Genomic DNA, 25,973 nt, shown 5'->3' with positions numbered 1-25,973 from the left:
ATAATGAGAATCAGGCCTGGGCCTTTCATGTCATTGTGCAGAGAACAAGCCCAGGGTATGCATTTCAAAAGGTGATGGAGTGCTGTCCAGAAAGATCAAAAGATTTTTTTTGTTTCAAGACTTCAATTAAATAAGACCATTCTTTAGCAGTTATTATGTCAATCACTGTATTTGCTCTGTGTGCATACAAGCTTCCTGCTGAAAATTTGAGCTCTTTGCTGTACTGGCTACAAGAGAGTCTATTAGATCAAATAGAGGCATCTACAACAGCATGAGGTTCAACAGTTCTGTGTCTGGTTAAAGATATATGCAATAAATAAAATCCTTTTCTTCTGTTGTGTTATTTCTGAATTTGTTTTTGATATCTCCAGTAATGTGTCTACAAATTTCTGGATAATGCACTAAGAAAGGGCTGGATTAAAGGTATTCAGTATAAATGACAGTGTTCATCTGTAGGAGCTCCAGTAACAGAGATCAGAAATTTGTGTGTTGATTTTGTCACCTCTACCTGTGCCAATTTCATGATTTTTCCCTTCTAACTGCACAGAATGTAATGCTTTGGGTTGAACCGTTAAGAGAGGCACAACTGGTGCTTCATTTCTTCACAGTTGTCCAGCTTTCCTTCTCTTTCTTCTATTTTCAGGGAGAAGAAACAGGTAATTTGGAAGCAAAATGTGAGCATCTTTGCCACAAATGTCCTCCTTCTGACTGAATGTTTCTGAGTGTTTCACTTGAAGTGCAGGTAACAGATTCTTTATTTTTCAGTTAAACTCTTCTGAGTTAGTCTATAGTGCAGAATTTGTGGGAATACAAAATAAAAAATCAAAGATCGGCTTTATTTGGTTTTAAAGAGCAAGATTTTCCTCAACTAAACCATAGAATAGGTTTAATATGACACACAGATTAGTGGGGCATGTCCCACATGGAATATTCTTACCCTATGAAGAAAGTAAACAGAGAGTGTATTGATTAGCCACCATGATGGTATTGTTTCTTTCCTTTGACCCCTGTTCAAAGCGGCATTGCTTGGTGGGACGGGGGTGTAGACATATAGGGGGTAGACACATAGCATTGACAGAAGAAAGTGTTCCACAGTAGTCCTGTAAAGCACGGCCCTCACAGAGCCTCTGGGAGGTTGCTGAATTACTCCCTGCAGTCTCTGACACATGCAGGAAAAAGAACAAGCGTGTAAGGGAGATGTATGTAGGGACAGACAGACATGGGTACAGCCTGAAAGTGCACAAATTCTGTTAAAGTATGTCCTGTAGAGCTATTGTACTGTGAGGGTGTGGGGAGGGAATCATGACAAATGGGAGCTCACAGCCTTAATGTAACTTTTCTTGACTTCCTACAAAATTTCTTCTATGCCCTTTGGAGTTCTGTTTGCAGGTCCTGATGTATTGTTGACCATACCCTCACAGCTTAAATGCCTAATAAATTTTTTAATCCTTCCTCTAGCTATAATTATGGGAAAGTACTTTTAAAGCACCAAATGAAACAGTACACAGCACGAGAGAAGGAATTGTCACCCTGTCTGGCCACCAAATTTCTTCAGTGGTTCTTCTTATACTCTTTCAGAACAAGCTTGATCTCTTCAGAAAACAAACCCAAGTGTTAGAATGTCTCAGACTTGCATTCCTCTGATCACCGTTCAAGGCTAGATTTTTATCTGCCTGCTTTTGACAAGAAGTGTCAAGTACTTCCTTTTCATATTGTCTGCTGAACTTAGTTCAGAACTATAGTAACCACCTGTGAATTTCAAATAATAGAAATGGGTGCTACTGTAGTTTGATTGGTTTTTAGTATGCTCAATCCAGTTCACCCAATTCAAGGCATAGATGAAGATGCAGGCTTTACTGAAGAAATCTATAACCTTGAGGAAATAGGCACATAAAGAATATGGAAGTACCTCAGTTATAGCTGATATAAGATGAAGATCCAAATGATATAGATAGTGCTGTTAGCTTCAGATACCCTATCTTTTATTTTCCTTGAGTATCATCATTTAATTGGCTGCACCATGTTGAGAAGGTGAATGAAGGCAGGTGATATCACAAATAATGTTTGTATTGGGAAGAGGTGAGATATGATGGAAGAAGCTAATGAGAGTTAGAGAAGGAAACGTGAAGTGGAAAGATGTTTCTATTTCTGTGGTTTTGCAGCTATTTTGTTGTTGGGACACCTGGAATAATAGCTCAGACAAATCCAGATATGCCAGCTTCCAGAAAACATGGCTTACCTTTGCTTTTCTGTCTTATTAATACCTGTTATTCAAAAGCAGCAGATGCAGAAGCTTAGAGTTCACTGGATGGCTCATTCTGCTGTTCCTTGGGAATGCCCACAGCCAGGAGTTCACTGAGGGGAAAACATACACAGTTCTGGGAAATCTAGGGATGTGGAGAAGATTGTACAGGAATAGCTGGCATAGCAGAAGGAAAATAATGATAAAACAGGAGACAGAGTAAAGGACAATGTGTGACAGGTGACTACTGATAACTAACTGCTGTTTCAGCAGAAAGGGAGAACGGAAACCGAACAAGATCTCAAAATGAGAATTAGAAGAGAAATGTAGGAGGACATTAAGGGACGGAGTCAGATTGGCAAGATGGAGAGTAGCCTGAAAATGCAAAGTCAAACCAAATCAGTCAGTGCTTTTTCCTAATTTACTGTGTGATAATAATTCACCCAGCTTTACCCATCTCATGGTAATATTCAAGACATTTCTTTCTCCATGATGGTATGTGGTAAAGGTAAGGTGTGAAATGAGTCTAACCAAGACGCATCCTGCTGTTCAATCGTTTGTTTCTTCAACAGTATTGGTTTGTGAGTCAAAATCTATGATTCCTGATATCAAGATTATTTGTCTCAGTCTAGGTGTAACCATTTCCTTTCAGAGATCTGAAATAATTTTCTTACCAAGCTAGTAAGTTTCACTGGAAGCAACACAAATTATTTTGGGCATCTTTGTAAAGAAGTTAGAGAACATGAAGACTTGTTTGTACTAAATGCAGGGATAAGGAATGTTGTGTTGTCCCCATCAGCTACACGTGTAAGGAACTCAATCAACATGTGGGAGAGTGAGATGGGTCTTTCAAAATAACTGTCAATGTCTACAGTATGGGTAAATGCATCAGAGAAATTCTCCAGGAATTCTTTTCTAGTCAGTGGAAGTAGTTAATACAGTGGAAGGCAAAGTGCACTTGGCCAGATCAGTGAACCTAACTCCACATTGCTAGTTTGACTGAGATCTCTGCTGACCATAATACTGGTCCTAAACAACAGAGGCAAAGACCAGGTGGGAGGAATTGCACCCATATTGTTGGGGTTTCCTTTTGCTTGGAGGGATTTGAACCCATATTACCTATTTAGCAAGTGAGCAGATGAGCCACCTGGCTAGAGAGTGGTCTGGGACAATTTTCTCATTCTCCCACCTTGTGTGCAGTCCTTAAACACCCAGATGCCATAGCATCGGGGGGGGGGGGGGGGGCGGGGGGGGGGAGGTGGGTGCACAATGGCTCACCTGGGTTCCTGCTCCTTTCTGTGGCTTCTCCACTTGGTTTACAATGCTTCCCTATGCATTGAACAACCCCTCAAGAATATTGAGGAATTCAGGGCTCTGTCTGGAGAATACGAGATGTGAACTGATCCCTGATGAGATCCCTGATCTCAAGAGTGCTGGATAAAAAAGGCTTTTCCACTTCTTCTGGTTCCCAAATCGTTTCCCAGCTGTCTGTGCAAGCAGACTCCAGAGGATTAAGAGGATGACAGAAGACACTTAAGGCATAGAAAATAAAGTAAGGGACAGGAACATTAGTTGTAACTGAACATTGATCTAGTGGCAGCTTAGATGGAAGTCTAAAACCCCTCAGTGACAGAAGAAAGGAGGAAAGGTAAGATGTTCTGCTTTCCGGAGTCTGCAAGGTAAATAATAGCTTAATGTTTTGTGGAATGGAATTCATACATTTTCTCATTAGATCTTCTAAGATGGCACTGTTTGCCTTGGTGAATATTTTAGTCCAGTTTGTGCATCTAAGATTCTGTAAAATGGCTCTTGCCATAAATAATCATCAGGAGTTTGGTATTCTTGCCAAAAATGTTTCTGTTTTAATCAGAGCTAAGTAGCTTTGGAAAGCTTCAGAACTTGATTTAAAAAGTTTCAAGGTGGGGATGTTTGCTTAAAATCTACCAGATCTTTAAACACTGTTGACCCTTTCACAAGTTATTCCATCTAACTTTTTTTTTTTTTTTTTTTCATTAGACACTGCCAGTTCCATGAAATCTGAGATTCTACCTAAGGCCAGGAGTGTGGAAGGAGCAAGGGGTTCTGATCACAGCTGACCTGCCTCTTCTGAGGCTTTATTATCATCCTTAACTAAACAAAAAAGTAAGTGCTTTTAGGAAAATGGAAGGTAAACAATGGAATGTACATCTCTCTAATTCCCCTTGTCTTTACCAAGAGGTACATAAGTTGAAAGAGTGCAGATCTCCCTCCAGAATGAAAATGATGCTATTCTAGTCATCTGACTGCAAATCAATGGTGAGTGCTTACCATGAAAGTACAAAAACTCTTAAACAAAATAGATGATAAGCTGGTAGTTATGCAAAATGAAGGGTCACAGTAATCTAGTAGTAATTCCTTTTTTAATTTCAAAACCTAAAATAATTGGACACATCTTGCCCTCATTTACACCTGTGCAAATCCTGTTATATTCAGCAAGGCTTTACAAAGAAGACAAAACTCATCCCTTGCAAATTAAGAAATGAACACATAATGAGAAAGAAATTGGTTGCTTTCCATTTCCCAAGATATTCATTTTTCACTGATGAAATTTTTCTGCAAAGTCTTGTACTTTATACCTGTTCAGGATTAGAATCTCGACCACAGGCTGTAGCTACGCTGTTGCAGCCACAAAAGTCCATTTGGTGACATTTAGTTGTTTGGGCTGGTACTAGTTGCTTACTGTCCTGGAAGCTGGGAAACATATCAGTGTCAGCAAAGTGCAGGAGGTGTTCAAGGTGACATTTTGGTTCCTATTCTGTGCTGAAATATGAAGATAACTGTATACAGGTGTATTGTTCCTGTAAGACTTTGGGAGAGTATTTGAGACTGGGACTGTGAAGACAACATTCTAGACAGTTTCAGCAAGATGCTGTGAGACTTCTGTTATTTTAATGTATGGCCACCTGTGACCAGCCAAAAAATAAGGTGGATCTCTTAAATACACAGTTTAAAAGCAAAATATAATTTACTAGAGTGCTTATTCTCTTCTGCTTATTCTCTTCGCTGCACACCTCCATGATGAGACACTAGCATAACTAACTTCTTAAGTTTCAAGACAGATAAAAGTCCTCAGACAGGTTTTCAGTGGTGGCTTTAACTGCCTTTTAAGGTCTTTCCTTCCATACAATGATCATCACTTACACTTTTTTTTTCCTTAACTTTCATTCATATATTTTTTATTCTTTTAATGGAAAGTGTGTTATAAGTATTTTAAAGCAGATTTCATTTGAATGAAATCAGGAAGTGGTGATAGTTTCTTCTGTAATTGATCTACCTCAGACTTGTTCTCCTCTAAGGTTCAGCAGACCTGAAATGCTCTTGTTATCACAAAAAAGCTCAGTGTACAGCCTGTGTTTCTGAAGCACAGGCCTTCATTTTGTCTAATGTTTTCTAACACAATGGGTCTTGATTTCTGAGGCATTCAAGCAGTCAATATAAGTTGAAAAGGAGAGGATTTGAATTGGGAATCTAGCCTCAAAATCACTTATAACCCATTTCTCTTCAAGACATTCAGTCCATCATCTTTTGAGTAGTATTTATCTGAAATATATGCAACCAGTGATCTCTTTATCTTCCCAGAGTGCTTTCTAGAGATTATCTAGCAAATATTTTTTCCTATAAATATTCTGGAAAATAAGGTAAACATTTAGAGGAAAATAAAATATTGTTGTATTTTACTATAATTTCATATTTATAATGGTGATAATAAAAAGTATGTAAAACTACCTAAAGACAATTTTTAAATCCAACAGAAGTTTCACCTTCAAATCCCATCAAAATGTATAACATAGGTTTTCAAGATAAATTTGATTAAAATGTAGTCATAAGATGACAGGCCAATGTCAACTTGCTTCTCTCCCACAATAAGCAGCTATTTTTTCATTAGTTAAAATTTTATGGGTGGATTAGAGAAAGAATATTTTAAGTACGTTATGTTGTCAAAACTGCTTAAATAAATTTAGTGGACATCTTTAATAGAAGGATGTACTTAAAGGTCGCTGTTATTAACTTATCAAAAGGTTATTTATCCCAAAGTGTTCAAAACATTTCTGTGTTAACTACACATATCTCAAATGTTGAGCAATTGTTTTGATTAGCAGTTGCATATTGATAAGTAGTTCCTGAGGTAATTTGATATCCTGGGGGAATGAATGCTCAGAGAAACAGATTAAATCAGATTAGGAAATCATTTACCTGCCAACAATTAGCATATAGCAGTTTCTGAGGCTGTGATCTGCAGTTAGCTTGGTGTAAATCAGTTTATTAGCTTCTATGAATGTTTAGTCTGTTTTACCACTTGTCGTGATTTAGCCCCAGCCAGCAGCTAAGCACCATGCAGCGCTCGCTCACTCCTCCCCACTCCCAGTGGGATGGAGAGGAGAATTCAAAAAAAAGGTAAAACTCGCATGTTGAAATAAGAACAGTTTAATAACTGTAGTAAAATATAACAATAATTTTAAAAATATAATAATAATTGTAATGAGAAGGAATATAGCAAAATGATAAATAAAACTCAAGAGAGGACAAGTGATGCATGGTGCAATTGCTCACCACCCGTTGACTGATGCCCAAGCAGTGATTCACCCTTCATGGCCAACTCCCCCCAGTTTATATACCGAGCATGATGTCCTATGGTACGGAATATCCCTTTGGCTGTTCAGGTCAGCTGTCCTGACCTGCTCCCTCCCAGCTTCTTGTGCACCTGCTCGCTGGCAGAGCATGGGAAACTGAAAAATCCTTAACTTAGGATAAGTGCTACTTAGCAACAACTAAAACATCAGTGTGTTATCAGCATTAGCCTCACACTGAATCTAAAACACAGCACTGTACCAGCTACTAGGAAAAAAAGTAACTATCCCAGCCGAAACCAGGACACCACTGTTTCTGAATGTTTCCTCTAACAGTGATGAATTCTGAAAAATGTTTCCTTTTCAAATGTTTTCGCCATATTGGAGTAGCTGGGAAAGAATTAGTGAGGGCCAGCTAAAGAACCTGCAACAGATGATGAGGTATATCTATAGTGAGTGCTGTAGTTATGATTTAAGCACAATGTACTACTTGACCATATGCACACTGTTTTGCAATATACTAATATTTTTTAAGATTCTTGATCATTTCACAGAATCACAGAATCATCTAGGTTGGAAAAGACCTTGAAGATCATCTAGTCCAACTGTTAACCTAACACTGAAGGTTCCCCTAAGCAATATGTCGACCCTACTCTTAAACACCTGCAGGGATGGGGACTCCACCACCTCCCTGGGCAGCCCATTCCAATGCCTAACAACCCGTTCTGTAAAGAAATGCTTCCTAATATCCAGTCTAAACCTTCCCTGGCGCAACTTGAGGCCATTACCTCTTGTCCTATCGCTTATTACTTGGTTAAAGAGACTCATCCCCAGCTCTCTGCAACCTCCTTTCAGGTAGTTGTAGAGGGCGATGAGGTCTCCCCTCAGCCTCCTCTTCTCCAGACTAAACAACCCCAGTTCCCTCAGCCGATCCTTGTATGACATGTGCTCCAGACCCTTCACCAGCTTCGTTGCCCTTCTCTGGACACGCTCGAGTAATTCAATGTCCTTTTTGTAGTGAGGGGCCCAAAACTGAACACAGTCATCGAGGTGCAGCCTCACCAGTGCCGAGTACAGGGGTAAGATCACTTCCCTGTCCCTGCTGGCCACACTATTTCTGATACAAGCCAGGATGCCATTGGCCTTCTTGGCCACCTGGGCACACTGCTGGCTCCTGTTCAGCCGGCTGTCAATCAACACCCCCCAGGTCCCTCTCTGACTGGCAGCTCTCCAGCCACTCCTCCCCAAGCCTGTAGCGCTGCTGGGGGTTGTTGTGGCCCAAGTGCAGCACCCGGCATTTGGCCTTATTGAAGCTCATGCAGTTGGCCTTAGCCCATCGCTCCAGCCTGTTCAGATCTCTCTGCAGAGCCTCCCTACCCTCGAGCAGATCAACACTCCCACCCAACTTGGTGTCATCTGCAAACTTACTGAGGGTGCACTCGATCCCCTGGTCCAGATCATCAATAAAGATGTTAAACAGGAGTGGCCCCAAAACCGAACCCTGTGGGCACCACTCGTGACCAGCTGCCAACTGGATTTAACTCCGTTCACCACAACTCTTTGGGCCCGGCCATCCAGCCAGTTTTTTACCCAGCAAAGCATGTGCTTATCCAAGCCTCGAGCAGCCAGTTTTGCCAAGAGAATGCTGTGGGAAATGGTGTCAAAGGCCTTACTAAATTTCTCCTTGCCTTGCATATATTAGACTTGTAAAGTCAGGGAAAAAATTTGAACAAGTGTACAAGCCAAAATACTTGCTCCTAAAATATGAATTTAAAAGCTATGTGGAATTATATAAAAGTTTACTTTTTTAGTTTTCTTTGATATGAAACAACTTAGCTGGTTATTTTAATACTTACCTGGGAAGATAATTTCATGTCTAACTTAGGCATTATCTAACCTGATTCTTCTGTTTCTCTTAGAGTTATCAATATGATTATTAGTGCAGACTTTTAGTGTTATTACTTTTTTCTGTAGTTTGTCTTTTCCATGGGAGGATTCTATTTAACTTGAACAAAATGTAGAATTCAAAGACATTCAACAATCCATTTACAAAACAGTGTGTGGGAGGTACAGAAAAACATTTCTTATTCATTTTGAAAATTTACAGGGTTATTATGTGTCTCTAAACTCTTCAGCTAGTTTGTACCTTTCTCTGAAATTATATTTTCATGCAGGTGATGCACCAAAGTTGTGCCTTAGAAGGGTCCCTCATTAATGCACTGATTTTGCAAGTGACTAACTCTTTGAGGAGATGAGAGCATGCCACTCTGTTTTCCTGTTGGTTGTGTGAAGTCACAAATTCACAGCAGAGAGAACTTTGCATTGCTCACAGGATCCAGAGTCTGTTTTACACTCTGATATGAGATCTTCTGTGAGAGTATAGCTAATGGGCTGGGAGGATGGGGTTCATATTAAACAGCAGAACAAAACCAAAGAGTTGCAATTACCCATGCCCTAGCAAAGACTCTAGGAATTATAGATCAGAATATTCATTACAGCTGGCGTCTGACCCCATTGTCTTTTCTGATGAGCATGTTTTCAGTTCATGTTTCCTTTTAACCTTCTTTAATCTCTAAGAAATTAGATGATCTGTAAGTCTATTTTCAGTGTATGAAAAAGAGTCCCATATCTTTTCTTTTTACCCCTAAGTATGAAGACTGGAATTCTAAGGGGATCACATTGTATTTTTGTGCCTATAGAAAGAGTTTGGATTATTGTTAGGTGGAGAGAAAAAGAAAAAGGAAACCCAAGCGTGATGAAAATCAAACCTAAATATAGGGAAAACCGAACATCAAAATGCAACAGATACACAGTTCTTAATAGCAAAATCATTTAAGATTAGGTTACTAACTCTGTGAACAAGCTAGGAAACAAGTATGTTCATGCTGTGTTAAGAGACTTCAGCAGATTGTGTTGTTTAGGGATGAACCTACTTGAAACAAGAACTTTACAGGTCTGAGTCCTCAGCATTCTCACCAAACCAGCATCCACTGTCAGAAACAGCCTTGTCTACAGAAAATGGATTTTATATGACCAAATACTCATTTATACATAGCATTTTCTGGTAAGGTTATGTTGGGAGAGTTCAAATAATGACCTAAGGGCTGCTTTCATTTTGAGATAGAGTTAATTCAGCCCAAAATATAAATCTACTTTGTTTTGGCAGTCTTTGGTCTTGAGGTAACCACATTATTTCAGTGGTGGTTTTTTTGCTTAGTTATTTTTGGAAAAATTCCAAAACTCAATTTCTTCAATTATTCAACTTTGGGACCATTATAGTATTTTTTTGGCCAACAAGGGAGGAGGACTGTCTTTTATCCTGTTTGTTTGTTTTATTTTTTTTTTAATTTGTAAATTACTTTCATACAAAGTAAATGAGTAAATGCAAAGTAATTCTGTGTCTTCAGTGATGGCATTTGAATGAATTGTCATCATGTAAGAATGAGAGCTGGTCAGTGCTCAAATATAGTCATGAAAAGCACATAGACTGTAAGAGACCATTAGTAAAGGAACAGTGAGCAGAACTGTAAGTAGTATACCACTGTACAAATAATGATGTTTCTCACATCTTGAACACAATATGGTATTCCCATTATTCCACCTTAGAAAGGAACTAATAGAATAAAAAAGGCATAGATAAGAGCAGCAGAGATGATCAGAGGTGTGAGATAAATTGAACAGACTATTACACTTCATCACGGAAAAGAGGGACATGAGTAAGGGGAGATATGTTAAGATGTGGTATGCTGAAATCTGGTATGGTGATACATAAGGAACGTTTATTCAATGATCTTCATAATACAAGAGGTTTGGGGGTAACAAATGAAGCTATCAGGCTTGAAATTATCAGCTTTAAAAAACCCCAAACAAACAGAACTCAATGTGTAAAGTAAATTGAAAAGTATGAATGACATGAAAATAAAATGGCTAAATTAATGGTGAATGGAATCATTGGCTGGAATCAAACATGACGGTCTAGTTACAGCCTCTGGCTTCACAGGTCCCTAAACTATTGTAGATTTGACAACATTAAGGTAGAGTGTGCTGAGTCTTTGCTAAACATGTACTAGTGACCATTTTTAGACATAGGTTAATGGAGCTTTTGGTCTACCTCACTGAGGAAGAAACTTTTTATATTCCCGTAGGTCTTTAAACATTATCCCTTCAGGAACTTGTGCCCTTAAATAAAACCTCATTTACTGCCAGCTGCTGTCCTTCAAATTGATAATAGGACTGTGATCATAGCCTTCATTACTCTCTGCATTCTTAGCCATAGCTCTGACAATTGCCATTTGTATTTTATCTGAGATTGGACAGGTGGTGGTTGATGTGTACATGTTTCCTTTTCCTCAGACTGACATGTATTTAATTTAGTACTGGACTTTGTTCAGCTGCTTTGTTTTGCTGAAATGCTCTAGAGGGTGAGCCTACAGCCACAAATCTTTCCAAGTTTGTGTTCAATTTGCAAATCCTATATTTGTAGCAGAAAAAAAAAGCGCTCTCTGTTCTCAGTGGGAGTGTTTGTCAGACCTTTTTTGGCAACAGCTATAAGTAGTTTATGGTCAATTTCATCTAACACTGGCCTCCCATAAATAAAGATGTGAAACCTTTTACACTCGTAGAATAAGGCCAAAGAGGCTTTTTCTTTTTGCACACATCAACACTTACGCATTTCAGACACTAAAAGAAAAAGAAGATACTGGTCTCCAGTTCTGGCTATGCTGCTAAAAGTCTATATTCTGACACTAACTTCTTCTGTGGATGCGTCCATAGACAATTTACCTCTCTGCTTTTTGTACCTTTGGGCTGTCTGGGAAACTCTTAGAACCTGAGAAACTGAATGAGATCTTAACTCAAGATTGTCTTTTTTTGTTGCACCTGGGGGTTAACACATCCTTAGTACTGATTTAGATAGCTAAATGAGATGCTAAGTTCCCAAACTGAATTTACACTGAAACGAATCTCCTCATTGCTTCCTTATAACCACTCTTACTTGGAAATGAATGTCCAGCACTGGCTTCCAAATACCGTGCATTTTTTTTGAGTTATCTTCTCTCCCTGTTATATTGCTTCTGTTACAGGCAATTCATTTGTTTGTTCTTTCTTTGTTTGTTCTGCCCCTTAGATTTCTTTCCTACTATATTTTGTTCTCTTTTGTTTGCTATTGTCTTTCCCTAAAATACTTGACTGTGTTCTTCTTTTGCTCCTCCAAATTAGAATCTCATCTAGGTAATATTCCTTTATATCATCAAAAATTTATTGTTTTCTAATAAAACTCTTACCAATCACAGTATTAAACTGCAATACAAGGAAATTAATTCTTCCAATCAGCTGGAGTGCTTTTTGGGTTTTGGGTGGTTTTGGGGTTTTTTTCAAAATTATGTAGTAGGTCTTTTGTAGCCCCATCAAGTGATGGACAATAGTTTGTCAGCCATTTCTCCTAGACCTTCCTATCTCCGTAGCAAGAAGAAAACATTCTGTACTCTTACCCATTTATTTTGGATGCATATATGAGTTCTTGTCTTATACAGTGAAAAGTGTGTCTTAATTTCTCAGTCAGAGAGCAAGTAACTTGATTAATCTAGCCAGTTTCTCTTGAGGAGACCAGTATGGGCAGCAGAGGATGGAGCTGAATAATTTGGTAAGTATCAGAGTTCTTATTTCTCTTAAAACCATCTTTAGATATGTTTCTCATTTTTTTTTCAGTCCTCTGTCCTGTTGCGCTTATACTTCACACAAAAAAATAGACAGAAGTTATTTTAACCCTATATTGGGCACTTCCTATCTCAGTGCATTTTTTTCTCCCCCATTTTTCGTCCAGTGTATTTCTCCATAAATTTAATTCCCTCTGCCTGACCATTCATCCCTATGAACATCTGAATATAAGCTGGTTACTGTGACATTGAAATCAACCTTGTGTCTGCCACAACTTGTTTTCTAAAGTAATTTCTTGAGAACTCCAGTTTTGATGTCTATTCCTTGGGTCTCTTCTGAGCGGTGTTTGATTGCTTGTGTTATCGGATGACTGGAAAGCATCTGGAGAGGTCATTAAGTTCATCCTCTTACTCTAAGGCAGAATCAGTTATATCTGTGTCAGTCGTGATGGATGCTTGTCTGTTTTGCCTTAAAATGTTTCCTAATAATGGAGACTCCATAGCTTCTGCAGGCAGTCTCTTGTGCATTGCCATCCTTACTTTTACAGAGTCTTCTCTGCAGCCTAATCTGAAACTCCCATGGATCACTTCAAGTCTGTTCTTTCCACTTCTAATGATCATGAACATGAGGAACGGGTTGTAAAGAAGATGAAAAGAACAACAGCTTTTTAAATATTTTAACAGCACTATTTACCCACTTGTTCAACCCAGCTTTTTTTTTTTCCCCCCAATGGACTAAAACCTACACTAGTTTCTTTAACCTGCCATTGAATTCTTCTTCCTACACCTCTGAGTCTTCTTAGTGATCTCCTTATCTTTCCAATTAGTTATAACTTTTATTGAAGTGTATTTGTAGACACAATACTTTGAGGCCATTCCAAGGTTGGGTAAGACTAGAGGGCTATATTCTGTATCTTGCAGAATAGCCTATAAGCCCATTAATGCCTTCCAGTACATGAGGTCTTTACACAGTGTTGCAACAGCATGACATAGTTGATGGGTAAGCAGTTTGTGAATTTTATAATTATGTTGTAATAATCTTGTTAAATTCTGTTACAATTGATTTTTACTTGCTCCTGTTGAATTGTAATCTCTCTTTACCCTAAAAATCACACATTTAATTTGCCAGGATCCTTTTGAAATCTGCACTCTTCACTGTACACTCTGTCCCTCTCAGTCTGGTGCCATGAACAGTGTTTAATAAGCAAATGCTATATTCAGTCATCAAACTATTATTGAAAGTATAGATTGATACTATATTTTAGGAGGAGTCCTGTAATGATACCCCCAATTTTAACATTAAGTTGTTGAAAACTACTTTGAGAATGATTTTCTAACCAACGTTGCAGCTTTGATATATGACTCTAGACATTTTAGTACTTCCTGAGTATTTACTGTATTTCCCCTCATCTAGTCTTCCTGTACCTCACCCACCCTCCGAGGGATGAACAATATATTCCACAAGTCATCATTTAATTACATGACAAAGACAAAAAATGCCTGTCTCCTAGGACAACCTGTTCCAGTACTTACTACTCTCGTGGTGGAATAGTTTTTGCTGTTGTCCAATCTGAACCTTCCAAGTTGGAATTTATGGCTGTTGTCCCTTGTTATGTTGTCTGCCAGTACTGAGTTATTGTTTGTATATTTAGAGAGTGTTTTTCCTGCTAAGAGGATTTTTATGGGTGAGGTTTCTCTGCCTGCCTATGTCTGAAGCTTATAAACAGATTTTTTTTTTTCTTGGTTTTCACTGCAAAACACATTTTAAGTTAAAAATACCAGTAACCTCCTCAGATATGAAAAGCCATATATATTTACCCATTACGTTTTGTCAATAATACCTATAGCAAGTGCTACTTGAACTAGCAGACGCATAAGCATTGCATTTAATGTAATGTCGTGAGTTTTCATAATTTTGCAGACATAATTTTGCTTTCATATTATATTATGAAAGGTGAGCCTAGATTTACTGAGAATTTATTCATAATTTCAGAAGACTGGTTATTTTTTGTGACATATTTTCTCTGTCTTAATTCCTTTTAGCCAGGAGATTGATCCAAAGACAACCGAGATATTTTTAAGTTGATTTGGTATTAATTTGATTTTTCACAAAGGCCCAACAAATTCTGATAAACTGAATTTATGTTCCTGTGTTATGTTTCTAAGTTCACTAGGCAGAACAACCTGATTGTGATGTAACCCAGTTATGTGGGAAGGAAAGAGGAGACCAGAAAAATACCTTTCTCCCTCGATCATGACCATACTGGTGCTGCCTGATTCAATTCTGGTATCTTAAAGCATTAAAGCCCTGATTCAGTGAAGTGCTTAAATTCGCGTATAGCTTTAATCATTTGAGTAATTACAATGATACTCAACACAAGAGGTGAAATTGAATTCATGTCCTGAGAGGTTTTTCTCATTTATACACTACAATTTGTTGTATTCAAACAGAACTAAAATACCAACTCAAGAGAAATCAGTGCTTTGCCTGCATTCCAGCTTCCCCACATACTCAAATGGAAAGCAAATAAAAGATTAGATTATAAATTTGAATTTTTGTATGTGCAAAGTTTAGTACCAAAAGTGTAGTATTTTTTGAAAACCTGAGATGCTGAAACTGGCCTCATTTTGAATTAAAGGGAATATTTTTCACAGTTCTGTCTATTACAATATGAACAAGTCTTATTTCATGCAACACTAACTTAGAGATGCTTTCCTAAGGAGAACTGATTACAATATTTGTTTTCCGTTAGATAGTCAGTGTCAATAGTAAGTCATGCATAAAGTTTATTAAGACCTGTTAATTTTATCTTGTTTTTAAGAGCTATAGATGCACATATGTACTGTAGATTATTTGTAAAATTTCATGCTGAAAAAAATAAATATGTGATGAAAAATCTGAAAAATATCTATATCTTCTCAGGAATGCTTTGAGTCATGAACTGACTCAATAGATAAATTATAAATAATGACTATAGGAATTAAACCATTTGTACCTTCTTTCTAGGCTATTTTAGCATTCATTAAACAACATTCAGACAGAGGTGGGCAGAGGTGATGCAATAGGTGGAGAAGCCTGTAGCCCATATGTGATGGCATTTTTGTTGCTCCTTTACCTCATATGTCTGAGCTGATTCTGTTTGCATATGCAACAGTGCAAGACAGAGAAGAAGTAAGCATCTTAAGGGCATGGTATCAGGTTTAAAGATGGTGCAAATTCAGGTGATTTTGTCATCAGATAATCTATTTTTTTATAACTAATTCCTGATTTCATTGGAAGTGAAAGTAACGGTATTGAAGTCCTTAGTGAAAAGGTAGTCTCTCTCTCTCTCTCTCTCTCTCTCTCTCTCTCTCTCTCTGAATTCTCAGGTCCTGCAGTTATGTGAAGTATTGGATGTGTTATAAAAAACCTTATCTGTCAGTCATAAACCCCATGTGGCTGAAATGTACTTTTTCATCGCTGTGGTAGTGGTTATAGACAATGGATTGTATGTGCGCATTGCACCAGGAATACAGCAATTTATTTTTTTTTCTTTAATGTCCTGGTAGTGTAACTGAAGTGTACATGAGATGGAACTGCCAAAACTGGGATAGCTCTGCAAAAACTGGGACTAATCCAAATCCTCTCTAAAATCCTTTTACTGAATAACACGGTCCTGAAATGACATTGTCACATCTTAGATAAATCAAGCGGCAAAATGAAAAATAGTTTACCTAAAACCTGTGGGAAAACAATACAACAAACTTATCAAAATCAAGCTCTTCTAAAATGTAACTGAAAAGCAAAGGTTTCTCTTCTGTCTGCAAAATGAAAATTTTCTGTTGAATTTGCATTTAAAAAACAACAGTAAAATAATGACAGAGTTTGTATATGCCCCGTAAGAAATTAAAATACAGGTACAGATCCTGGGGTTTCTATGTGGAAATACACTGCATTTGAAAAAGAGATTTCCTTTGTTGTTCTTATGTTGTCACCCTCTGAAGAAACTTTGCTGTTTCTGTTTCAGTGGGAACAGTAGTTCTAATAGGTCTTTAGCAAACAATACTTCTGTCAACGACTAAGTGGGAGGAAAGGAAGAAGACTACAGATGTAGGTATAGATCTGATCTGTCTACAGAATCTGTGATGTCATTTAGATACTTGATATCTCTGATAGACATTTGATGAAGGAAGACATGCTAAACAATCAGCTCTAATCAGAAGAATAAAACTAGACATGTACCCACCTGCTGTAGATGAATGACTGAGAGTCTAAAGGCAATGGTCAAGATCTTCAGCTGCAGCAAATCAATGTATTTCTATGACAGATAAGATGCAGAAGTATCTTATTTTTTCACAAAGTTCTTGAGTTTGTGAAAGCAGTTAGGCACATGTTTAAGTTATTTTCCAGAACTGGAGTGGTATTTAGCTAAAATTAAAGTGGCCTCAACAGCTTATGCTGTATTTAGCACATTGAAGGGCCTGCAAATAGAACAAAATAGGGATTAGTGGTTTCTTCTTCACTAATATATATGTAGTGCACACATTGTGTGCATTAAAAGTATTTTTATATTATATATACATTTTGTATGATATACATACCATGTGTATGTATATGTATGTATGTATATGTCAAAGTTTTTTTCTAATCCTGAGGAAGAACTAGAATTTTATTTTCATAGATTTGATATGTAGCCACATCTACTTTTTAAAATGTTCTTCCTTTTTGGGGGAAGATGACAAACAAATTCTACCTTATGGTAAAAAGGATTTTAAAAAGTCTTGCAAATATTGGAATGAGAATTTTCATAATGGTGATAGATGTACACTTTTGTAATCAATTTTTAATAACAGATATGGGCTTTGAAGAATGTCTACAAACTTTCCTCTTCTTAAACTAAGAAATAAAAAGTTTTGTTTTGAATTCTAGTAAACTAGTGTATTGCACTTGCATAGTAAAGTTTTGGCAGGGAAGGGCTACAGGGGTGCTTCTGTGAGAATCTGCTGGAAGCTTCCCTATGTCTGACAGAACCAATGCCAGCTGGCTCCAAGATGGACCCACCACTGGCCAAGGCAGTGGTAGCACCTGTGATATTTAAGAAGTTTTAAGATTTAGTTTTTATTTCTCATTATCCTACTCTGATTTGATTGTTAATATATTAAATTAATTTTCCCCAAGTCAAGTCTGTTTGCCCATGGTGGTAATTGGTGAGTGATCTCTCCCTGTCCTTATCCCAACCCATGAGCCTTTTGTTATATTTTCTCTCCCCTGTCCAGTCCTGCACCTGACATCCAGCCAGGGTCAACCCACCACAACTAGTTTTAATTATTTTGTCATAAACAGCAGCATTGATTGCCCAGGCAAAGTATGTAGAAGGTGTCATTTTTATTTATTTTAATATTTTTCAATATGTTTAGTTAAAAGTTTTTGTGTGGCACCTGTCATGAGATTTTCTGGGAGAGAGAGAAGCCCTTTTTATCTTTTTTGCAGTTGGCTTTCATTTTTCAAGTCTTAGAAATGCCTAATGCAAATATTGATATCCAGAGATAATAGCAAATGTGTTCAAGAGTCAAAAAGTTCCATATGTACCGTTTAGGTTCTTACTGTTTTTTTTCTGCCTTGTCTATATATTAGGTCCAGTGAGGCCCTTTTTAATAGATGTCATTAGTCTAACATACAATAATCTTACCCTGGGAGTCCAATTTCTGAAGGGCTGGGAATTATGATCTTACATTCTCTCCTGACTTGATAGCTTTTACTGCTGGAAGGCCTATAGGATCCTGTGAAAGGGCTGTGAGCAGGGAAGAGGGGAGCAATGGAGGGATGTTGCCTATGCTTTCCTTACTTTGTTTGTCAGACTCAGAGCTGTTTGGCTAAAAAAACCCCAAGGTTTTGAGGTTTCTTTTGAAGTACTAAATGACTTTTCACATTTGAAAAGATTGGTACAAGTTCAGTCATGTCTGCAGTTCATCAAACTAGTCAGTATATTCCAGTATAAAGTGACTAACAGTTAACTTCTTTTAATGTTGGGAATCTTGATTTTAATGCCATATCATTCTGATTATTTGCATCTTATTTTATTTTCATTCTAATTGAAGTCCTCTGAATAAAATCTCTTTCTCTGGAAGTGATTCATTCTTGCTAGATGCTGGAACTTTTTATCTGTAAGTGGGTGTGTCTTTTCTCAGTGTGTGTTTGTGTTTGTGTATAAAAGCTAAACTCATTCCCTGTAAAGGTGAACCTAGTTTTACAACTTTTTTCTACCAGCTTCTATTGGTAGACAGAGATTGATTTGAAGAAGTCAGTAACCTTACCTTTGATCTTTCCCCTTCCTCTGGCCCATATGCGTATAGACATAAATGGGATCTTTGAAAGACTTTACTTTCTTGGTGTACTTTGCAAAATGATCCTGTTTCTCTTGATATTTTTATTTAGGGCCTGCCTCCAGCCCTTTAAAATATCTGTGATCTGTAATCTACCAGCCCTGATGTTCTCTGGGAGCAAGCTGCACAAAATCTTGGACACAGCATCACACATGGCTGTTCTTTATGCTTTTTTTGGTTAGCAGGATTGGAGAGGAAAAAGGCAAAAGGATACATGAAAAGAAAAGTTTTTAAAATGTCTGTTATCGATTTATATATTTACCCACTGTTGGTACCCAGAATCAGCTGGAGAGGCCTTCACTTGGGATAGCAGATATTCCTGGAGGAACTGAAGTCAACAGTAGATTCTTGATGACTTAGCAATTTAAGTGACATTTCTTGCTGCACTTAACCTTGAGTTGTCCACAGGGATGCTGATGAAATTCATTCTAAGTGCTGAATATTGTCACTATTAAACATTTTTATTACAGCCAAAGCTATTATGCACTAACTTCACAAATTAGCAGTATTTTGGCCTGTCTTCTGTAGAGGTTGAGGCCAAGAGACTCTCAGACCAAGGATCTTGGAGCAAGCTGTAGCCCAATACTTTGTAAACCCTTTGCCTTCCCCACCCCTGTCACTACCTCTGCCACACTGGCACAAAGCCTGGGCTAATGCCCTCTGCAGGTTTCTCAGTCTAGTCTTGCTTTCTGCTCTACTAGTATGACATGCTTCATTAAGTAAGAAACAGCATACTTTCTCCAGGTCTGATTTCTTGCATACTACTGGCCTTTAGCTTTCAATCAGTTACCCCAACATTGACTCTAATAACTCGTTGGGGTTTAAAACAATTTGTCTTAGCTAAAGCTTCTCTTCTGAAAGAGCATCCAATTTTGATATAGAGTTAAAAAAAGGTGGAGAATCCAGGTCTTCTGTTGATACTTCATATAATACTATTTTTCCCCTTTTTTAATATAATTTCAACTTGGTTTTAAGTTCCAGCTCTTCACTTTTGTTTTGCCTTTTCCTGTTAAACAGCTTTCTGCAACCCAATTTTTTCCCCTATTTAAGATATTTGTATACTGTAATCAAACTACCTTTCAGTCTTCTTTCTGGTAAGCTATACCAACTGAGATCATTATCTTTCTCAATGTAAGGCACTTTACCCAAACCTAAACTAATTTGTGTGGCTTCTTTCTGCAAGTCCTTCAATTTGTCAACAACTTTTAAGAAATGAGAATGCCAGAGCAATTTGGAGCATTCTTGTATAGGCTTTACAAATGTAATATACAAAGGTAAGATTATTTTCTGGGTCCTACTCACTACCCCTGCCAGTATCAGCACAAAACCAAAACAATTTGCAGCTGTTCCAGCCTAAATTAAATAGATGAGATGTGGATATAGTCTGGAACTAAGCTGCACACAAAACGTTATTGGAGCAGGTTGGAGTAGAGTAACTTTGTAGCATACTAGAACCATTGACGATCTTAATGCTTGATAAAAGGACTAAACAGAAAAATAGCACCAAATTCTTGTAGGAGCACTAGTAAGTGAAATGTGGCTAAAGTATAATATTCAGGTAAATATTCCAACTTGTTGCAAGGACTAAATAGATTAAATACTCTCAGGATACTTTTAAATAAAGCATAGCAAAAAATATTCAGGAAGCAATCCAACTTTTATATTTGTGATTATCTATTCCTCTCTCTTATGGAGATGAGAGTCTGAAAACCAGCAGGTCAAATCCCTACTTGCATTGACTATAAGGAGGAGGAGATTAGACTTTCTAATCACACTCCTAGGGGTAGGGAATGCAATCGCAACATCACCATGGCAGGCAGTGAAGGAATTAAGAACTTGAATAGTGGAAGTTGAATTTCTTTGCTTTGACAAGATAGGTACAAGTATTAAGAAGGTGATTAGTGGATCAAATAAGCACCTTGAATTTTATTATAGATCTTTATCTGCTATTCTTGTGACACCTTCAAAGTCTTGACTTCCATTCCTACCCTCCTTCTCTTTACCACCTCATTTCAGCTTGGAGGGACTTTTTCCTTTTCACTTTGTCACAATGCATGATAGTTTGCTTTCAGGACTAGGACAGGCTTGCAGAGAGGGTAAAATGTTTTTTATATTAAAAAATATTTACTTACTTCTGCATATGTCTTCTCCCTACTGCAAATCCTTACACACATGAACAGGCTGCTTGCTTTATTAATGGATTCCATCCTTTGAAAGGTGTTTTTACTGTCAGGTGACCACACTGAAGACCATGCTCCTCTGGACCAATGCAAAGCAGGTAAAAAACAGCCACTGATTTTAGATGTCTTAAGAGTCCTCTTTTCTAGTGCAGCTTATATGTGCCACATCGTGACATGCAGCTGTGTGACAGCCTGCAACAAAATACGTCAGATACAGGTGATGCTCTGCTTTCTAGCTCTGAGGAGGGAGTGGACTCAGCAGAGTTGAGGAGTCATGCAAGTCTCAAAGGTAATGAGGAACAGTCACAGATGTGTACTTCGTGCTGGTTCAGGGTTGGAGAGTCAGGGGCCTTTCTTGAGTTTCAGTCCCTTTGCTTGTGGGTGTATTGTTCATTTGATTTGCTTGACTGTGCCTTTGAATACAGTGACAAAATCTGTAAGGCCAGAATCTACAGTTTTCCACTTATTAATACACAAAAATATTAACTTTATTGAAACAGTTCTAAAATCCCTGGGAAATATTATCCATCTCCTCCATACTCAATAAAGTATTTCATAGCATAGATTAAAACTTCCTGAAGAAATATAGCCACTGACCTGGCAATGCAAGCATTCTAAGAAGATCCCCCAAAATGCTGGAAGAAATGGAAGGTTATAGGACATCATAAAATAAGGTCAAAAGTATAGATAAAGGTTATTATTTAAGCTTAACAAGCAAATTCAACACTACTTTATGTTAACTGATTAACAGTAATATAATGATGAATTCAGTAAGATGTGTTGTAATATGCTATTTAAAATTAAAATGGTCCAGGTCTATTATGAGCTAATTTATTATATTCATAGGGAAACTGCTGTAAAATTAATGTTGTGTCATGCTTTAATATTATCATCAAGGAATATTAGTTTTAATGAACAAAGATAATGAAAGGAAGGGGGGAAAAACAGGAGAAAATAAAATAATTAAGCCACTGAGTTTTGAAATTCATCACTTTTTAGTGTTCTGTGAATGAATAAATAAGTGGTAGTGTTGATTACTGCACTGCTGTATGAGCTAAAGTCACAACAAAACTGAAGCTGAATTAAGAAATTCTGCAAACTCCTCCTGAAACCTCAGAGAGGCATCTGCCATAAAAATCAGGTTAACAGAGCTACCTGCATCTTCCTGAACTCCGTCCTCCCTGAACTATCTGGTAAGTGATACTTGCCCAGAGGGAGGATCTCCACTAAGGCAGTGGTCTCTGCTTCTGGGGACCAGCCTTCACTGTGAAAGTAGGATACTGTAAGATGCTATCAGTCAGATATATAGCAGGGTGCAGCCACTCATCTATATAGGTACCACTTTTAACATACAGGCAGTTACCCAGCATCATCTTGCAGACAAACTGTTAACTTCAGAGGCAGAAGGACCCATCATAGGGTTTGTCCCTTTGACTTCTGGAGACATCTTTGGGTATTCTGGGCCTGAGTGATGTACTCAAGATCAGGAAGAAAAACCCAAGGTAGATCAAAGAATAGAAACCCAGCTGGCGAGGTAGGCTCCAGAGGTAATTGTTTTCTTTCTTTCCTCAGCTAAGAAAAGCACAAAAAGGAAAGCAGCAGAGCATCCCCATACGATTCCTATGTTAAGGGGTAATAAATCATTCCCTTCCTCACCCCTTTATTGCTAAGCCTGATATCTGGAGTGCTGTACATTACGTGAAAGAGAGCTGGGAGGTAAGAGGATGCTTTCATCCCAAATCAAGGTGTGTGAATGTTATTAGGGCTGATTATAAACAGACTTTTATCTCCTGCTCCAATCAATTAACAGTTTGTATTTGGTACGCTGTAAATGCCATGAAGCAGTGCAGTTGTTAGCTACACTCAGCTACATTTACTACACCAAGGGCTGATTTTCCTCAAATGATCCTTTTTGCACAGAGATGTTCCTTTTCTTGTTGTACCGTGTTATTTTTGCTCTAAAGCAAAGATTCAGATCCTTTGCTGCTAAAGTGATATAGCTACCGTGAAGTTAATGGAGCTGTGCTGAGCCACATCAGTTGGATATTTGGCCAGTGAGAAATTTGTTATTCCAGAGCTCAGTAGAAGAGAAAGATGAACTGGAGAAGAACATCCAGGAAAGAAGTGTTTGAAAAGAATAGTTTTAATAATTTGATTTTATAATCTGTTCTGTGATATCAATCATCACACTATTTAAAAAAGCAAAAGGTCTCTCTCAAGTAAATCTTCTCTTTTTCTCCTGTAATATTATCTTTGCCTGATCAAATGTGTCTTAAGTCCCTCTGTGAACAGAAGTTGCACACTTTGAAACTCACTTCTTAATGCAAATCAGCTTGCTTATTTTCAGCTTCATAATCTTTTCCACGGCAACAGCCTATCGGGATGTCACAGATAGAAAATGATGACTTTTGATGATTAATAAGCAGCAGGAGCAAATGAATCCTTCAGGAAGGAGGGAGAAAAAAATCCTCTTTAGATTAGATCTAACAAAAAGAGCTGAATTCACCAAGCATGTAATTTAAACCAAGTGATGGTATTTGCAAAGTTTATTTGGTCTTAAACTCCCTTTAAGTACTCTCTGTGCATGATGCAGCATAACTTGCTGGTTTGCCAGGTCCCCATCAGCACAGCAGCTGACAAAGTCCTGGAATTTGTCCCAAAAGAACATGAAAGTCTAGCAAAATGTTCCTGTTGAATGAAACTAATGAAACAAAAGAGAAAAAATTTTAATGGGGGAATTACGTGGAGTTTAATGTCCGTGCACCATCCTGAAGATTTTTTACTTGGTAGTGCCTATGTATAACAAGCTTTTGTCTCTTCTGTCAGAACTGTCTGCCACCTACTGCTTATTCAGAGGGTGTTTTCAGAGTTAATAGCAGCATAACTAACAACTAAAGGATATTTCTTGCTGCAGGGATTTTGCATCTGTGGGATAATATTCGAGTGACTTAGAGATTTGTTTTGCTTTTGGTTAGGGCTTATGTTTTTTAAAAGACTTAATACAGAAATATTGGGAAACTAGAGTCTTCAGCCCTCCCTGAGGCAATGAGTGTTAATGATTTAGGCTGGGGTCCCTCCAGCCAAGGCTACTTCAGTGATTTTTAAAATTAATATGTTGCTGCTGTTAAAATCTGAGTGTTCATTTGCCTTAGGGATGTACAGAATGTAGCATACTCTTAAAGACCCTACTAGAGAGGGAGAGATGTATGTATTTTTAGCAGGATCCATGCTGGTGTTAGTTCTTCGAAGAACTTTGCATACTTGACTATGGCATTAGTCACAGCAGCCCATAACAGGCACCAAATAATAATGCAGCTTCAAAAGGAAGCAGGGAAAAAACAGAGCTTAAATTCAGCCTTCCCTTCTTGACTCCCTGATGATTTCTCCCTGGCAAGGAGCAACCTGTGGATTTTTTAAGGAGGTGATCTACTTCAGTGAAACTTCATACTGATTACTGTTGAGTGGTCCCTTACAATGGAAGAAGCATGATTTCCCACACACACACACAATTTCAGCTTTTCATGTTGCCTTTCCCACATCTATATTAGCCTCAGGAAGGATTCAAACATATTTTATTTTCTCTGGTAACCTAAAGCAGCCATGTTAATGACAGTCCCAATTAGTGCCCTTTTGCCTTTGGGAATTATTATCTCTCTTGGGCAGCTGAATGTTAATTCTTCTGTATGTGTTTATGCACCTAGTGGTGTATAGCATGTTACTTCAGGTACCATTTAAAAGCCTTATTCCTTTGATAGCTACAAATGGACAGGTCCACAGGTCCACTAAAGGACTGGCAGGGGAGGAAGGGAAGAAATCTTATCTTTGAACACCAGTATGCGGTTTTGGTGTCACTTGGTAGAGGCTAGAATGTCTGTGACTTTCAAAGCAGAAATCTAGTTTGACTTCACCCTGGCATCTCCACTGGAGCAAACATGCCATGCTGGACTGCCTGCTGTTTTGACATACTTCACTGTTCACATTTTTTATAACAGTTTTACCTCACAGAGACTGGGAGAGAGGCATTATAAGCTACTGATTTAAGCAGAGTCAGTGGAATATGGTGATACTCGATGGAACAACTAATTCAGTTATGAGTGATGCCTTTGGAGAGTGAGGTGCTTAGGTTGTCGATGTACTGTAAAAACAATATGAAATTACGTGGTTTAGTCATAATGTTATTGAATAAGGAAACCTTCAGTAGAAAGGAGTTAAAAACCATATATGACTGTATGTATGCATTGCTGGATGAGTTTTGGAAAAATGAGTAACACAAAAATAATAATCTCTCCCTAGCTTGCATTTATGCATATGTTCATTCTCTAGGATGCCCTTTCCAAATAGCTGCAACATCAAAAGAAGCTGTTGTCTGTGGGGTGATGTGCAGCTTCTGTGACCGTTCTTTGCCTTAGTCCTGTGAGACATTACCAGCACTGCTCGTGTGCCAACTGATCTGTCTCACTGTCCCCTTTCAGTCAAAAAGTTCTGGGTTAGTTAAAGCAGTTTCAGGTAGTAGGTCATGGCTTCTGTGTATTGAACAGAGTTATCAGTGGGACTTGGTAACCTTTCGTGAGTATTGTAGGGGGGCAGACAAATGGGGGAGCTCTTTAGCAAGCACAGGTGAAGACTGAAGACTCAGTTTGTCCATGGCCATCACAGAAGTGACAGGAAGCAATTTCTGAGCTCATGGAGCTTATGAACGTGAAAGGAGAAACTGGAGGAGGGAGTGCTCTTTAGTGAACAGTAAATGTATTTCTGTCTTCCCCCACATATAGAATAAAACTAATAACCACCCCATATCTGTGTGGTTTAGGTAACTGAGGAGTTTTAATAGAATCTCAAGAGAGAGGCTTATTTTTTCTCTCCTCCTTTCTGCGTCCTCTAATTGTTTAATCTGTGGTTTATGCCAAAATTGTGCCAGTTTACACCA

General features: G+C 38.0%; 1 protein-coding gene across 1 annotated transcript in view; it reads left to right on the top strand.

Moving 5' to 3' along the window:
- The first annotated feature begins 4,323 nt into the window (after positions 1-4,323).
- Positions 4,324-25,973, top strand: part of CDH20 (cadherin 20) — a 294,400-nt gene continuing 272,750 nt past the window's right edge. Inside the window, exon 1 of the mRNA XM_074873764.1 lies at positions 4,324-4,384. The gene's annotated coding sequence lies outside the window, so the exon portion shown is untranslated. The remainder of the gene's footprint in view (positions 4,385-25,973) is intronic.

This window comes from Strix uralensis, chromosome 1 (assembly GCF_047716275.1).
Source record: "Strix uralensis isolate ZFMK-TIS-50842 chromosome 1, bStrUra1, whole genome shotgun sequence".
Taxonomy (NCBI): domain Eukaryota; kingdom Metazoa; phylum Chordata; class Aves; order Strigiformes; family Strigidae; genus Strix; species Strix uralensis.
This window is presented reverse-complemented; position numbering and strand designations above follow the sequence as displayed.